We start from the raw sequence: 18190 nt of genomic DNA, 5'->3' as shown, positions 1-18190 counted from the left end.
CCCTCAGGTAACAACACCACATATCTGCAGTGCATCTAACTTGGATACAAAACAATGGACGAAACATTGCCAAGAGCGCACGGTCACAGCAAAGTGTTCGAGCGCCTTGTCGTGTGTGGGTGTTGCGACTGTTAATGATTTTAAAGTTTTATTTGCAGTTTCTCTGCGACACATTACCACCTATGTTCATAAACCAGCGACGATATGACGGTGACATGATCAGCAAGCCGGCCTCTAGAAGGCCATAAGTCCACAAGTAAACTGGTGAGACCGAAAACACCACATTCTGCCGGTGAGGAAAACGAAAAATACAAAGATATATTTACGAAACGTGCCGGGGGCGACTGGTGGTTGTAATTATCCCCTCCGAAGGACTGCAAGGCAGGAGTTGGCATTGTACTTGGCCAAAAAAGAGACTGGGTGCAGGGAGCGTGCGTGGACCTTGTGCCCGGGCAGCTCGTTCAGGGTCAGCCCACTGCGAACGTGTTAAAAAGTCCCATTTAGGAGAGGTGTTACTCTATGTATCTGACAAATAACGACAAGTCCCTCTCGTCGAAGCCGTGCTCACAAGCACGTGCGTGCCGGGCGCACAACAAACAATCCTCAACCCACAACTCGACGCGGCTTTCCAGGGTGGCGCTGTTGGAATTCCCCACAGGCGACGCGAGTCGATGTCAACTCCACATGCGCCGAGCTTACCGACAACACCGGCGTGGCCCGACCTTCATGTCCCAAAGGAAGAGGCTCCTGTTGCGTACGCGACTCGCGGCGACCACTCTGCGCGTTCACCGCATTGCCCGTGCAGCGTTTGCCTTCGACTGGAGGTCTGGAGGTCTCCCTTCGCTCGGCTGTCCCCAGCGGCAGCGGCAGCAGCGGCAGCAGCTCGCCACGGACCCACTGTGCTTTACACACAAACCTTTGTCCTCGTGTCGTACAGCAATGTTTACACAGCAACTTCTCACCTTAAGTTACAGAACTGTACACCTCTTGTGTTTAATAATTCACCTGGTCTGGCCAGGCTCCAGGGCGCCCCAGGCAGGGTTCGATGTCCGCGTTATCCAGCTGGGGGGTTCTCGCGTGCGAGCGGGTCGATGGTGTCAGTTTAACACGGAGGAGGCTTTCGCGACCAATATCCATAATGGAGGTTTTTTTTGGATTAGATCGTGTAAATAGATAACTGTGTCGTTAAACCTGCCACCACCCGACACAGCCAATTAGTAAGGTTTGTCACATAACAGAACGTGCCAATTCGTTACTAGTACAGCACACAAATGTGGCTGTCGCCTGATGAAGCTGGTTGTAATTACTGGCGAAACGTCGTACTCACATTGTAAATGTTGCGGCTTTGCACTCCAACACACCGGTGATGCTGTACTAGTATACTACACTACACACTAGTGCTGTACTAGTGACGAATTGGCATGTTCTGTTTACGTGACAACCCTGACTAGTTGGCTGTGTCGGGTGGTAGCGGGTTTAATGACACATTTATACATTTACGCGATCCAACCCAAAAAACCTTTATTATTGCCGGTGTCGGTTACCAGTGACTGCACAATAATCGCAATGAAGGACACCTTGACACGCGCACACGCACACACAACCTCGCCTGCACATCCAAATCCGCACGCTCGCATCAACTCACTGGCACGCGGCCCGAGTCCCCGTGGCTGAATGTCTGTGCACTGCTATGCGATCCCAGCGGGCCGAGTTCGATTCCTGGCGACGGGAAACATCTCTGACGCCGGTGCCGAGGCTCCGAGGTAAACGCACGGGTTGGTGGACCAGCAAGAGATGGAGGTGGGGCTTGGTGGATCAGCAAGGGATGGGCGTTGGAGTTGGTGCGGATTGGCTGTGGGGTGGGACTCGACTCATTTTTCCTGGCCAACGGGCCCAACAAACGTCAGAAAATGTTTGAAGGGATAACTTTTGTGGAATACTCATTGATTATAATCAACTTTCGGCAGAATCGCACAAAAGAACGGATGCAAAAACCATGAATCGCGCCCCGAATCACTGACGGCGATGCCGCCAGGAGGGCGCGGTGACGAGACTCGGAAACACTCCTCGAACGAGGATGTCTCCTGTGCGAGAAGTGACCCTGGGAAAAAACCACGCAGGTGGGCAGAGACACGCAACTAAATGATTAAAAACAAGGTTTTACCCTTTCTGGAAATAAAACGGGAGGTTTTAAGATGTTTAAACGCCAAATAGATAGCTCTTTTCAAGGCATCAAGTCTTTTTTTCAAGGCAAAATATGCAAACGCGCTCTGATAATATAGCAAGGCCGTAGCCACGGAGTCAACATTGGGGGGGGGGGGCATTCCCCCCCCCCCCCCCCAATATATTATAATTACGGCCTTGTAATATAAGCATTATCTTCGAAACTGCTTGGCCTACACCAGGCATCTATTTGGTGTGTGGACATCCTAACACCTGTTTTATTTCCAGAAAGGATAAAACATTATTTTTGTCATCATTTTGGATGCTTGCAAAGGGGTCCGTCCCATGGAGACACGAAACGAAAGTATGTTGAGGTTAGAAATGTGACGACCGTCACCTGCTGGACTGACCACGTCGCTGTCTGGCGCAATGAAACTTCTAAATAACGACAGAGTGGACAATACGCCTCCTCGCATCCAAAATCTGTCCCTCGGCATACAAAAATATGTAAAAGTACGTTTAACACAACTCATCAGCCACCACAATGACGTTCATTACGAGCTTGTGCTATGCGTTATCAAGTTGTGCGTCAACTCGAGTGGGACCCTTATCTCACGGAGAGGGTCAATAAACCCTTCGACTATCTGGGCCGTCCACTTCCCCAGTGGACAATAAAAAAACCCCTGGCGTCATTCGCAAGAGTAAACCATTGTGTGCCGGCCTCCATTTAAATTATGCACAACAACTTCCAGTCGCCACTCATTAATAATGTCACCATGGCACTTGTGCCAGGCTATTTGCACGTTAAGGCCACGAAGTGTCGAAAGCCCGCTGGAAGGTCACAGGACATACTCAGCGAGTGCAGGGCCTGTATCATACGTTATAAAGGGGCCCTAAATAAATAAAAAACACAAATATTAAAACAAATGTTTAACTTGCATAGTAAAGTAATTGTATGTTTTCATTTGCTATACAGCCAGATAATACGACAAATCGCTAACCTTAAACACCCAGTCGTTCATAAAAGTTGAAGGCGGTATAGAACTATAGTAATAGAGCAAGTGCAGAATCACTGAACCGGAATTGATAGCTTGAAAGCATTTAGCGCGTGGCCCTTGAAAGTGCGGGACCCGAAGCATATGTAGCTACTTTTGCTACTCGGAAAATCCGGCACTGCCCAGGTGCCATGGGTTGACCGAGATGACTGCCCAATGCACCGTGCGTGCCCCCTACTGTGCACACTCTCATCGCTCCCTACTGGCAGCAGACTCATGCCCCAGGTCACTCGCAAATCAAACTATCGTCGGCTCTTGACTTCTCACCTGGTTCAAATAAACTTAAACGCGTATGTTTGGGGCACGTCGAGATTCATTCCAGTGTGGCCAAAAACGATTGTGCGTGGCAAAATGTTTAGCAGCTAAATGCCAATGTCGAGGTCTGCTCGCAATGCGCGGGCTTGGAGAGAGAGAGAGTTTGTGTTGTTTTGCTGTTCAAGGAGTGCAGAGCACGGCGGATTGCTTTGATGGTCCATAGTTTGGGTTGCTTATGTTGCGTGGCCGCAATCGCACTGCTGCGGCTTGTCTTCAATGTTTCATTACTGAATGAGAAATAGATTAAAGTCCTGCGTCTCACTGAATACTGGAAGTGTTTATTATCGCATGGAAACACTTTGTATGCATGCGAGCACATGGGCATGCCGAGACTTCAAATGAAAAAACAAACTTCATACACCACTGAAGGCTGTTTTAAAGCTCGAAGGTAAACATTTCATGATGTCAAATATAGTACAAAAAATTACGAAGTACAAAAACCGTTTGAATAGCTGACATTTGCAATGTTATGATTATTTATCTCATTTGTCCAGGAAAGTGCTACCGAGTCTCGTAACCAGAGTTTGAATCCCGCTCACGGCCAACACCAGTGACGATTATCTGAACTGGTCCTGGGCCACTTCCCCTAGGTCGACTCAGCGTCAAATGAGTAGCTGGTGCGGTGCGTAAACATCGCCACTGGGGAAACAAAGGCAGTCGGGCGTGGTGCTGGCCACCCATCCACTCGTGTGCCGTGCCGGCCTTCATTAGATGCTCGCGAACAGCACTTGCCCCAAGTCTGTTAAGGTTACACGGGGGATCTTTGTCTTTGGTTACTATAATCCCAACCGAGTAATTGGCGGGGAATTTCGCTAATTTAAAAGTTTGGACCATGACGCCATGTCAGGATGGATGAGACTTTTTTTTACTTCTTTAAACAATATACAATCAATCAAATTGTGTCAGGGTGTGATCATGAACCTTGGTCACTCCACAGTAAAGAAAATGGCTTAGCCGATATGCACAGCATTACACCATTTCAAATGAGTTTAGACTTTTCACAAATTATTATGCACTCGGATCATTGGGCCGTCCATTCACAAAAAGATAAATAATTAAAGGTTAGTCGTACAAACATGGTGTGGAAACACTTGTTTTCATTGTACGTTCAATGGATGCTCTCAGCGGTGTGGCTGTGGCCGTACGGGCACTTGCCACACAGCACGAGGTGGACCGCCACTCTTCCGAACGGCTCCTCTGCTACGGTGTTTAGGCAGAGGAGCACCTGCGGTATTCGTGCCAGTCGAGTGTGTAGTGTGTGCACGCACGCGTGTGAACGTCAGTGCATGGGTGAGGGGGAGTGTTTGAGATCGTCAGGGTCGCTGTGTGGATGAGATGGTGTGTTTGTGTGTGCTGCACTACGAACCCGGAAAACCGAGTTTGATTCCCGCTTACGACCAACACCAGAGATGATCTCAATGGGTTATGGGCCTCCCCTAGGTAGACTCGGCCTCAAGGGAAACAAAGGCGGCCTAGCGTGGTGCTTGCCACCCACTCGTGTGCCGTGCTGGCTGGCACAGGTGCTCGCTAACAGCACCGCCCCAAAATTATGTTAAGGCTCTACGCGTGGTGGGTCTGTCGGTTTAACATGCAGGCTTTCGCGACCGATATCCATAATAGGTTTTTTGGGTTAGATACTGTGAACATAAATGTGTTGTTGAACCCACCACTACCGACACAGCCAATTAGTAAAGTTTAATCAGGTAAAACAGAACGTGCCAATTCGTTACTAGTACAGCACATCGGTGTGTTGGAGAGCAAATCACAAAGGATTCACAAGTGACGGCATCACATCTACCCCTCGATTCAACGAACGAAACAGGAGGATTTCTCCACAAATGTGGCCGTCGCCTGATGAAGCTAGTTGTAATTAGTGGCGAAAGTCGTACTCGGATTGTAAATGTTGTGGATTGGCTCTCCAACAAACCGGTGTGCTGTACTAGTATACTACACATACACTACACTCTAGTGCTGTACTAGTGACGAATTGGACACGTTCTGTTTACGTGACAACCCTTACTAGTTAGCTGTGTCGGGTGGTGGCGGGTTTAACGACACATTTATATTTACCCGCTCTAACACACAATACAACGATATTGTGGGGTTTGTGTGCGACATCACTGCCCCCTGGTGGCGAACGGCGACTGTTGCGGCCGAGAGGGCGCGAGGTTTGTGTGTCGGCGTGCGGGCTGCTGGCGGCGAGGCGACCCCGGGCTGCGGGAATCGGCAGCGTGTCTCGCCAGGACCTCGACACCGCGGCCACTGCGCGGCGTGCGGGGCCCAGCGGCTGGGGGGGGGGGCCGTTAGGTCGTCGGCGGCGGCACGAGACGACCCCTACGAGCCCTCCTCCTCCTCTTGCTTGGCAAAGGGCTTCCTGCACATTTCAGTGGCGACGGAAGGCGATGAAACGTGCACACGTGCGTTTCGAGAATAAATACCACGCGTCAAACATCGCACAGTAATGTGCTTCCACACAACCCAAGTTTCACCGTTACACAAATGCAGTCTGTTCTCCTGTAACGCGGTAGTTGCGTTCCTGAGGAATGAAGGATTAAGCACAGTCCGCGATAACACGCGAGATGCGTACGCAGGCTGAGCAGAGGCCGAGGCGTGTGGGTGGCATCAAGAAGCAGCATCCAGCAGCATCCCACTGCCTCGTGCGACGCTACGCGAGGGCAGCCGCACGACCGCTCACTCGATGGCGTTATAGAGAACGCGTCCCCCCGACACATCCATCGCCGTGTTCCCAACTCGGGTTATGAGAGCACGTGGCGCATCGGGAAAACGGATTGCGAAACAAAAACAAATGTAAAGTTGCGGCCTTGCAATGTCTCGCTCTCTCCACTGCTGGCGGAAGGGCCTCTGCTAGAACGAGCTCCCGAGCACGGAGTGGTCGACCCCAGAACCGCACAGACGTCTTGGAACTTCACCGCACTCGACCCGCCACTCGACCCGCTGTGGGCACTCCGCCGTCGAGGAAGGCGTCGCACAGACTCGCGCCTCGTGGGAGCTGCAGCCACATCCGTCACTGCCACTTGATAAACGTGAATTCCCTTTGTAATTTTAACTGCTGCTGGGTTTTTTTCGTTCTTATTCTGTCGGTTGGTTCGAGTATATGTAGGGTTGAGTTTACGCGCGATTGAGTATTAACCGTAATAAAGTTTCCGTCTGATTGAGCGTGTGACGTACGCTTGAGTTGATGCGTGGCGATTGCGTTTACGCGCGATTGAGTTCACGATGCATGTTTGCGTTTACAATCTCCCCCCGTGGCCTCCTCTAAGTTTCCGCCATCGTAGACCCTAGCCTGGCTGGACATCTGCGTACGTAATTATCAAAGCGTCAAAGCTCATCAAGTGCTTCCAGCTTAAAATCAAATGTCTACGTCTGTGTCTGTTTATGCTGCCGAGTGGACAGAGGCTTAGGGCATTCAGAAACCCCGGCGATTCAGTTGCTGCTGCCGACGCTCTGCCCGGCAAGTCCAGCGTGCGGGACCCACCATAGCAGCGCATTCCACCATCAGTGGCGTGCAATTGACGTACACGCTCTCAACATGGAACCACGTGTTGTAGAACAATGATTTCCATTTGAAAAGCATCTAAAATGCTATGGCATCTCAAGGCAACGTACAAAACCACCACACAAGAAACACACAATTAACGACACGTAATGCAATAAAGAAAAACTCGAACAATTGCAAATTTTAAGCAACAGTCAAGCCCATTAATTTAACTATTAAAAATAACAGGACCCTGCGGGGTGGGCTGGTAGGAATAATACTTAGTACCGGTACAGGGATATCGACCGGGTATAGAGGAGTTAAAGAAAAAATTACTGTATTCTAGTGTAACGTTAATTAAAAGTGTTTGTTTTGACAAGAAACGCTGTGAGATTTAAATACCCCTCACCACCAGCCCCCACCACCACCAGCCCTCACCACCACCAGCCCCCACCACCACCAGCCCCCACCACCACCAGCCCCCACCACCACCAGCCCCCACCACCACCAGCCCCCACCACCACCAGCCCCCACCACCACCAGCCCCCACCACCACCAGCCCCCACCACCACCACCACCTTCTGCACTAGGCCTCGCGAAACCTGCCGCACTAGGCCTTGCGAAGCCTGCCGCACTAGGCCTCGCGCCGTGCTTTTCGTGCACAAATAAGGCGATTAAATGTATCTCGTTTCTGTGTTAATAAATGTTTCTTGTCTCTGTGTTAAAAAAACGTGCTGCGTTTCAGTAAAGTAATTTTGAAGCGAAGTTTAAAGTTTTGCCGTGATGCACCGGAAGCGACGGCCATCTTGTTTAATTCACATCGCAGGGGGAGCGGGCGGCCATCTTGTTTAATTCACATCGCAGGGGGAGCGGGCGGCCATCTTGTCGGACAGGGTCATGCCAAGTGTTTGCAGTCGGGGGCGATGTTGATACACGGACGGACGGACACATTAATCTATTGGTGGTCTGGTCCACTTCGTTCCTACCAGTATAATTTACCAGCTCAGGCCCACTGAGCTATATAGGTTGTTTTTTCAGAAGGCACCTGGCCACCAATGATAGCTCAACAAAGTGGCTCATCACGTGGACATTTGAACCTTATGGCAGGACCCCGGGGTCCCATAAGCCCCCGGCTCTCGCACAAACTGCGTTGCGACGTAATTTTATGTCTGTTGAAGGCGAACGACACGGTAATCCGTTCCTCTCGACGAGCTCTACACGATGCGCCAATACAAGTTTCAATTCTTCTGCACATTCGTCCTCGCTGCGTTTGGACGACACGACAACAGAATGATCCGCGCCAGGCGGGTCGCGGCGTCGACGTGCGTGGTGGGACGGAGTCGCCAAAATACATTAATTACGATTTTGACTTCCATTTATTCGGGACCCCAGGGTCCCGCCATGAGGTTCATTTATAGCAGCCAAATACTCTAAACGCATGTTTTTAAAAAATGTGGAGGGAAAGACCCGAGAATCCGAAGAAAAAAATCCACGACCACAGGGAGAGAGACACGCAAACTCCAAATATCCAAATACACAGCAGGCGCCAGAGGCTCGCGATCAAAGCGACGACCTCCTGTATACCAGGTGAGGGAGATGACATCTCGCCACTGCGTTTAGGACTGTGCACACTGTAAATGGGAGGATCGTCATTGCCGTGTGAGCAGTGGTGAAAGAGGAGGCGCCACGCGATGGCACCAAAGAAAAATCCACGTGACCACGGCGAGAACACGCGAACTTTCAACATACAGCAGCAGGCATCAGGGTCGAGATCGAACCCACGACCTCCTGTGTACCAGGCGAGGTAGTTAACATCTCACCACCGTGGTGCCACAACTCTCGTGAAGAGGATCAGAGTAGCTGCTGACGATGATGCTGCTTCTGCCGATTGTGAGGATGACGCTGCTGCTGACATTGCCGATGAAAACGTTGAGGACGATCATTGAGGCTCTCACTACTGCTGCCGCTGAAGTAGTTAAAGCAGCAAAATGTCACAAAACTCCTCGCAGTGAGCAATGTGCATGTGGAAGGGAACTGGAGAACGGAGAAAAAGCCACGTGCATAGTTGGGTAGTAAAGCCCCAAATCCCCGAGGTGCCAGAGTGACCCAGAGATCACGACACGGAGCTTGCAACCACCGAGATCCTGAGATCGAATTCAGGCAGCCATCCACGAGTCAACAACTCACATTCCTCAAGAACACTGCAATTTATAAGGACAAACATTTATATAATAGGTGACCCTTTCCGGCAATAAAACAGGATGTGTTCAGACGTTCAAACACCAAATTTATACCTTTTTCAAAGCATCAAGTCTGCATCAACCATATGTACTGGTAGAAAAATATGCAAAAACACATGCGCTGATATTATATGTATCGTCTTTAAAACCGATTGGCCTAGACCAGAGACCACATTCTTGACGACCTTGTCTCACTACCAGTGGTAGACCAGGTAACGACAAAAAGAGTCCGTCTATTTGGATACTGGCAAAATATCCCATGGATATAATAGGCGACGTTTTGGTCCTTCTTCATGGAAAGTGTGCCCACTGCCAACCCAGTACCATATCACCAAATAAATGTGTTTAATCATAAACCAGGTTCTCAAGTGTAGCGAGCTGATGGCCTCAGCCCGGTCCACAATGACTGCACTACAACACGCCCCCCCCCCTCACCATTACACATTCGGTATTCCACTTGATTTGGCTAAATCCCAGCTCTGTAACAAAATCACGATTAAAAGGCCACTTGAAGGACATTTCAGGGCCACTTTCTCCAGCACACGGAATGCTCCGCTATTATATTTGTGACTGGATTCTTCATCTTGCGGTATTACACCGATGGCGACACTTGGAATTGGAAATAAAACGAAGGCGCCACGTACGTGCAGGTCCACGGTCCTCGACCCACGCTGCCGCGGGCTTGGTCATCGCACGGCTTAGCGGGTCTGGGAATTCCCATCTATTTGGATTATTCGCCAGCCCTTGCCTCTAAAGCGCTCGATTCAACAATGAAATAAAAATGAAAGGGAACGCCTTCAAATTTATCAGAGCATTTTCCCCAGTTTCTCCCTCTCGTCCAGAAATCGCTCACTCATTGGTTACGAGGATGAATCGGGGATATCAAATGTCTCACAAAGAGTTGGGCTCTATAATTCCATGAGATTTCTACAGCTGTCTCAGGGCCGTCGGAGATCAATACACTCGGGCGAAGTGAAATGAGTTCTGTGATCATTTCGATCGTGAATTCGGTTGCCCCTGGATGCTACACAAACGCGTCTAGAGTATTTGGCTGCTATACATTTCCCCGTGATAAGCCACTTCGTTGAGCTATCGTTTGTGTTCAGGTCGCTTCTAAAAGAAAGCTCAGGGGACCTTACCCGGTAAAACCAAAAATTAAAATTGTAAAAAAACACTTGGTTTGTCATTCCCATCATCTGCTCGACCAGCTCTTATTGTTATTCACAGGCGGCTGGAAGAACATCGTCCCGGCAAGGTTTTGGTGATGATAATAATAATAATGAAAACTTCTACGGCGCCTGACGTAAGATCGTAAGCCATTACCCAGGTGCTTACCAAACAAACAAAAACGTTTAACAGGAATTATTATTTCTAGATTTGAAGCTTTCATGACTGCAAGGATTCCTACTCTTAGTTCTTTCGGTAAAGTCACGTAGGCAAAACATGAAATTAAAATTAATAAAAATAAAACAAAAAATCACGACGTTTCGGAGGCAACACAAGCTTCCGTCTTCAGGTGAAACCGTCACAGCAAAATATCTGTACCTTATATAGTGGTTAAGGGGGGAGGAGCCAGGAAGGGCAGCGGGGGAGGAGGAGTTGTGAAGTGGTCAATTACTGCTTTTGTTGTACTGCTGGGTGGGTACATGAATTAGATATGATTAAGCCGCTCTTGGTTTTGCTGTTTGTGCGCAAGTCACTGTGGGATGGATGGACTCGTGGTCAGGGACGTGTTGCGCAAGTAACTGTGGATGTACATAATAGAAAAGGGGCGGAAATGCCCATGTTTATACCGGTGTTGGCTGACAATAAAGAGTACTGTTAAACGTTAGGGATGTTAACACTCGGTGAAGTAAAATAGTGCCTGTCAGATAAGATGGTCCAAAAATGTGTAATTAAATCTTTTTTGCATGGTTGATAACATCTTTCCAATGATTACTCAGTTTGTACCCATCATCACGGTTGAAATTATGTCTGTGTTTGTATATCTGAATGGCTTCGTGTACAAACCTTTAATGGTAGCCAGAAGGCTTGCAGAGCACCTTAGACTCGGAGAAAACAATCTCATGAGAGCCCACCGAGTTGTAGCAATGATCGGCAACGGCGGACGACTCAATTTTGTCGTGTTTCAAATCTGACTTGTGCTCGCGGACACGATCAGAGACATGACGTCATGCTCTGCAAGCCTTCTGGCTACCATCAAAGGTTTGTACACGAAGCCATTCAGATATACAAACACAGACATAATTTCAACCGTGATGATGGGTACAAACTGAGTAATCATTGGAAAGATGTTATCAACCATGCAAAAAAGATTTAATTACACATTTTTGGACCATCTTATCTGACAGGCACTATTTTACTTCACCGAGTGTTAACATCCCTAACGTTTAACAGTACTCTTTATTGTCAGCCAACACCGGTATAAACATGGGCATTTCCGCCCCTTTTCTATTATGTACATCCACAGTTACTTGCGCAACACGTCCCTGACCACGAGTCCATCCATCCCACAGTGACTTGCGCACAAACAGCAAAACCAAGAGCGGCTTAATCATATCTAATTCATGTACCCACCCAGCAGTACAACAAAAGCAGTAATTGACCACTTCACAACTCCTCCTCCCCCGCTGCCCTTCCTGGCTCCTCCCCCCTTAACCACTATATAAGGTACAGATAGTTTGCTGTGACGGTTTCACCTGAAGACGGAAGCTTGTGTTGCCTCCGAAACGTCGTGATTTTTTGTTTTATTTTTATTAATTTTAATTTCATTTTTTACCTACGTGACTTTACCGAAAGAACTAAGAGTAGGAATTATTATTTGATTGTTACGATAACTTTTTTGTTGTTCCTTTTGTTTCGTGCCATTTCTTGATTTGCTTATTATTTTTCTGAGGGTTTTCATTCCTTCGTAATTGTTATAAACAGCATTTGGCCCTAATATATAATTCGCGCGCAGCATTGTGGGAAGCAATTAGCGAGAGCGGCGCTACATACAATGACATCATTATTATCATCATCATGGAGGCGACGTCCAACGGCAAGGTTATGCCAACCTGCCCCCTGTGCGCATTCACGGCAGTGGTGGAAGCCATCGGGGGAACGCGTTGCACGCTATAATAAAACTACAAACTTCTTTTGTTTTTAACAGGTAAGGCCCACTGAACTATTAGCTCTTTCTCAGAAGCGACCTGGCCATCACAAATGATAGCTCAACCAAGTGGCTTATCACGTGGAAATTGTATCGCAGCCAAACACGTGATGTTGATTCTAAATGCGGAGGAAAAACCCGGAGGAACTGGAGAAAAATATACAGCAGGCGTCTGGGTCGGGATTGAACCCACGTCCTCTTGCATGCCAGGTGAGGCAGTTAACATCTCACCACCGTAACGCACCCGGAATCAGCGCGGCGGTCTTGGCTCGCAGCAGCAGGGCGCCGGGGGGGGGCACTGTGGCTCCTCGGCGTGGCGGCCCGCGGGAGCTCTCCGCTGCCGGGGGGCGTAGCCGGCGACAGAGCCTGCGGGGGCGTGGGGGCAGCACACGTCACGGACACGACCCACGTGCTGTTATATAGCACATTCATCTCACGCAATATCGTCAATGTGGGGGATTATACATTAATCCCGGACCATGTCACGCGATAATATTTAAAAAAAAGTTGATTTATTCCGCTCCACATGAACATTATAGGCCAAGACCCAAAATATAGTCAGCCATTGATGGTTGGGATGGGTCGATATTGACAGCCAAAACTGAATTTGGATTTAATAAATCAGACCAAGTAAATATCGAATCCGATCAAAGTTACTGAACGCCCTAATAGGATAATCACTTCGTAATTATCCGATTGTGTAGAAGAAAAAAAAACATCGTTGCAAGTTAAGTGAATTTTTTAACTGAAAACTGCTTTTCAACAACCAATATATTTTTTCACAGAATAATCAGCGTCGTTGTGGAGAATACAAGTAATAATAATAATAATCACAGCTTATTTAGCGCCTTTCATAAACTCTGAAGGCGCTTTACATCAGGGAGAACGGGGGTGCAGTTTGGCAAGTGGCTCCGAGGTAGAATAGGAAATGCCGTCTGAAAGACATTTTTAGGCGGAATGACGTAAATCCGAACCAAACCGGACTCCCTGACAGAATATAAATTACTATTTCATTTATACGTTACTTATGATACCTGTATCTTTGGGTGAGACCTATCCCCGCCATAGGAATGTGGAATTTACACCACTGTCTCAGTGCTGTAAACAGGACATGAGCACTAGTGCCTCAATGTTTATTTGAGCAGGAACCCAATTCGGCTTTTATTTTTTATTAAAATACATACCTATGAATGATAATCTCTAGGACCCTTGGGGGAAACAATGTTACACTCAAACAACTTCAAAATGGAACCTTTTTCCCTAGTTTAAAATGATGAAATACATAAGAATAGGCTTTAACCTTTCCGCCAATAAAACAGGCGTGAAAATGTTCAAACACAAAATAGATATATTCCCAGTAAGGGTAAAAGCCTACTCTTTTTTCATAATTTTTGATACTGCCAAAAAGGTTCCATCGATCTAACGGCTCAACCCAAGATATTAATGCTTTGATACTCGCATTGCCCTTCGACTGATCACTTTTTGGTGTTCTCTGGTCTAACGCCGATGCGTATATTTTCTTGGTTCTTTCAGTAAAGTCACGTATAATAATTTTTGTATTATGTTGTATTATGTTTTATTTTTATTATTTTACAATAATTATTGTATTATAAAACATAATACAATAATTATTGTATTGTGTAAAATTTGTATTATTTTATTATTTCCCTTCTACGTGACTTTACCGAAAGAACCAAGAAGATTAATCCCTGCAGTCACAAAAGCTTTAAATCGAAATTTAATGCGTATATTATTAACAGAGCATCTTTGTTTGCATGTTTTTCCACACGTTTGTATGGTTAATGCAGCCTTGATACCTTGCAAAAGGTATTTAGTTTAACACCTCTTTTATTGCCATGAAAGGTAAAGCCTATTCTTACTTGTTCCATCAAACAAAAGTATTGCGCACGTGGTTTTTTTTAATCCAGACCAATTTTAAATGTACACAGATGGCAAAACTACAACAAATGAAGCTCAATCTGGGCAACAGCTGAGAGGCGCACCTGGCAGAGCGTCTCTGCCGACAGAATGTCCTTGGTGTAGGCGATGAGGTCCGTGGCCATCTCCAGGATGCAAATGCGGTCGCTCCGGAGGCCTCTGCAGGCGGGAAGGAGCCTTTGCAGCTCGTTGCAGCTCTCGTTAATCCGCTCTCTGCAAAGTGGGGAACACACGGCGGCTGGACGAACGGCCTCACGCGCACAACCGACTGGGCGGTGTGACGCGGCACTGCGACGTCGCAGCGCCGCTCGCCGCTCGCTGCAGATGTTCACGGTTCGATCCCAGGGGCCGTCCTCGTTTATTGGGGCGCCAGTGGCGAGATGCCAACTACCTCGCCTGGTATATGCAGGAGGTCGTGGGTTCGATATACTACCCTGAGATCTGTTGTATATTTGGAGTTTGCATGGATTTTTCTCAGGCTCCTCCAGTTTTTCCCTCCACATTAGAAACATGCATTTAGGGTATTTGGCGGCAATCAATTTCCACATAAGCCACTTCCGTTGAGCTATCATTTGTGGCCAGATCGCTGCTGGAGAGAGCTATAGAACTCGGTGGGTCTTATCTGATCAAATAAAAAGTCAATAATTACCGGTTTATTAACGTAAACGTACTACTTTCCGTCTGCTTCACAGTGGGAGTTAAAAATCGCGTGACGTCATTTCAAAGATTAGACTCGCTGTGTGTCGGCGTCGCGGTCCATACTTGTCAAATTTGAAAAATTGCCTGCAAATTACTCAACTCGAATAAGCAACAAACTTGACAGGACCCTCCAGAACAAAGTCACGAGACTCGGGGAGGCTTTCCTGCCAAAACAAGCGTGACAATGATGGTAGTAAGATGTGGGGGGCTAGGGGACAGCCACGAGCGGCTGGGCGGTGTCCGCTGGGGGGACTGCTTTTGACACAAGGACGTCTGCAACGGACTGGGACACCGCCGCGAGTCAAACGGGATGCTGCGGGGGAAGAAAAGAGCAATCCAGCAGCAGCAGCTTCAATTGCAAAGGAGCCACCACGCGTGGCCGGGGCAGTGGTTGTTTAACCTGGGGTGCGAGATGCCCTTTCTGGGGGTGACACATGGGCAGGTTTTTTTTCAAGAAGGCAAATCATCGAAAACACAAATTAAGAAAGGGCACGTGAGTACGACAACTGTGTTTCATGAAACCGATATAGTTACTAACATTGTACATTTTAACGAGTGAGAACCAAAGGGGTGCAAGGCTGCAGGAAAGGTTAAGAGCCACAGCATTAAAGGCGAGCCGCGCGCCATGATGCGTTTGCGCCTCTCCAGACGCCTCCAATGATTTCGTACGACCAATGAAGAGCGGCCGTTAGATTCGGTTCCAAGCAATTTAGCGGTTAAATTGCTTTGTCTGAGAGCTGGTGAATTTAAAATACACCCACCACACCTCGCTTACCTACTCACCCACCCACCGCCTTCAAATTTATATCTGGGGCAATGGAAACTTTTGAAGTCCACGAATTGGTGTTCATAGCCACAGAGGCACAGACATCCGCATCTTCAGATGCCTCCACTACGGACAAAGGATGAATAAAATCCTGGCCTGTTGCATATCATGGCTGCAGGAAACCGACTGCGCTGTATAGGGGAGTGATTCTCAACCTCTGGACACGCGGATCGCTGCCAACTCAAGAAATATTTGTGTCCACCACGCAGCAGTTACACATTGGTCAAAGGTAAAACTGCCGTACTCCAAAAAGGCGCGGGGGGCAAGCCAGTAGCCAGCTGCCGTGTCGATAAGTCAACGAATATGAATTTAAATAAGCGTGCGATCAGCAGTAAATACAAATATGGGATTGTTAAGAAAACGGAAGTCATCTGCAAAAAGTTCTGTGGACCCCTTCTAATGGACCTTGTGGACACCAACAGGTGGGGTCCACTGGTGCAGGAAGAGATTGGCGAGCGAATAGGAGCAGTAATGGAGGGGGAGACTGGACAGGCGGGCAGCACCTGGGCAGTCGGGGCGCGATCTGCTGAAGAGGCGAACGAGGCGGCCTTGACTCGTGCATCAAACTGCAACACTCGCGTCATCAACACTCGCGTCATCAACACTCGCGTCATCAACACTCGCAGTCATCAACACTCGCAGTCATCAACACTCGCATCATCAACACTCGCGTCATCACGCGCGCAGCCACCGCCGCACGGGAGTCGCTCACTCCTGCAGATGACGACTCGAGAGGCGCGATCAGGAACCGACAAGCAGTGGAGAGGCAGCCACACGACGAGCCGGCACCAACTATTGTCCAAGCTCCGCGGTCCTCTAGACAGCAAGTTGTCGGATGCCAACTAATGAGTGATTCAATGTGGGAGGAAATCAGAGCACCGCGTGTTGCGAAGGGGCACGCACGCTGTTCCCCCACACAGATGGGACAGGTGGATTCCACGCGTTTGCTGCCTTCTGGAAAGCCAGGAGGAGGAGGTTGTGGTACCTCCACGCCCACGGAGAGAGTTTGACAAAATCTGTGCGATTCACCCTCGTTACCTCCAGTGCTGCCCAACGTGGATAACCGCATCAGTCCGTCCAAGCAGACAAAACAACCCCCCCCCCTATCCCACGTGTCCCTCCAACACAAAAAATATAAAGTATTTGTTTTTATACCATCACAATTTCAGCAGCATTAGTACAAACACTCTGGTAGCGGTTTTGACATTCAGTGTCTCACCAGCAGACCCAGGATTGCTTTAATCAATGCTGAACTGCCAGATTTGTATTGTGAAGGTCGCTCCCTACGCGTTATCATCTTGGTATAGTTTAGTTAACAGCAACACATCTGGGTACTCTGTACAGGGCGACTATCCCGTCACTGCCGTGCCTGGTAACAGCAATACCCCCCCCCCCCCGGCTTACCTCGGGCGATGCGTTCCCACAGGTGCGACGACGAATATCGAAACAACGAAAAATCAAAGAAATGTCATTATCATAATATCTATTTAGACTGCAGGAGGAATCTGATGCCCGGGGGGGGGGGGGGGCAGGACAGAGGCCAGGTGGGGCGGGCAGGTGGAGGCGAAGGTTGAGAGGCGACGGGTGACGAGACAGGAGGGACGATGCTGTTGGCGACGTGGGGGTAGTAGCGGCGTGAAGATAAGCGACGACGCGTTTGCGAAACGACGTTAAAATGGGGGGGGGGGGGGGGGGTGTGCGAGACGTAAATGGGGGTGGGGGTGCATCCTTGGCACGGACGCACGCACGAGGCCCACCACCATCGCACCTCCTCCTCTTCTCGTTGGCCGTGTTGCGCCGGGACGACGAGTCGCCGCCGCCGCAGTCTTCTCTGGCCGCCTCCAGCGCGGCCGCCTTCGCGGCGCCCTCCGTGCCGCACTCGGCCCGGGACTGCACCAGCACCGGGAGCCTGGAGCGGGTGGGAGCCTGGAGCCTGGAGCGGGTGGGGAGCCTGGGGCCTGGAGCGGGTGGGGAGCCTGGAGCCTGGAGCGGGTGGGGAGCCTGGAGCCTGGAGCGGGTGGGGAGCCTGGAGCCTGGAGCGGGTGGGGAGCCTGGAGCCTGGAGCGGGTGGGGAGCCTGGAGCCTGGAGCGGGTGGGGAGCCTGGAGCCTGGAGCGGGTGGGGAGCCTGGAGCCTGGAGCCTGGAGCGGGTGGGGAGCCTGGAGCCTGGAGCGGGTGGGGAGCCTGGAGCGGGTGGGGAGCCTGGAGCGGGTGGGGAGCCTGGAGCCTGGAGCGGGTAGGGAGCCTGGAGCCTGGAGCGGGTGGGGAGCCTGGAGCCTGGAGCGGGTGGGGAGCCTGGAGCGAGTGG

General features: G+C 49.4%; 1 protein-coding gene across 1 annotated transcript in view; it reads right to left on the bottom strand.

The window, feature by feature from the left end:
• Positions 1 to 953, bottom strand: part of LOC133341921 (ras GTPase-activating protein nGAP-like) — a 29563-nt gene extending 28610 nt beyond the window's left edge. The window contains exon 1 of the mRNA XM_061550760.1: positions 700 to 953. The gene's annotated coding sequence lies outside the window, so the exon portion shown is untranslated. The remainder of the gene's footprint in view (positions 1 to 699) is intronic.
• Between the last annotated feature and the right edge of the window lie 17237 nt (positions 954 to 18190).

The sequence above is a fragment of the Lethenteron reissneri genome, chromosome 12 (assembly GCF_015708825.2).
Source record: "Lethenteron reissneri isolate LAM-NWPU_2019-01 chromosome 12, ASM1570882v1, whole genome shotgun sequence".
NCBI classification, from domain to species: domain Eukaryota; kingdom Metazoa; phylum Chordata; class Hyperoartia; order Petromyzontiformes; family Petromyzontidae; genus Lethenteron; species Lethenteron reissneri.
The sequence above is the reverse complement of the archived record's forward strand: the minus strand, read 5'-3'. Positions and strand labels throughout refer to the sequence as shown.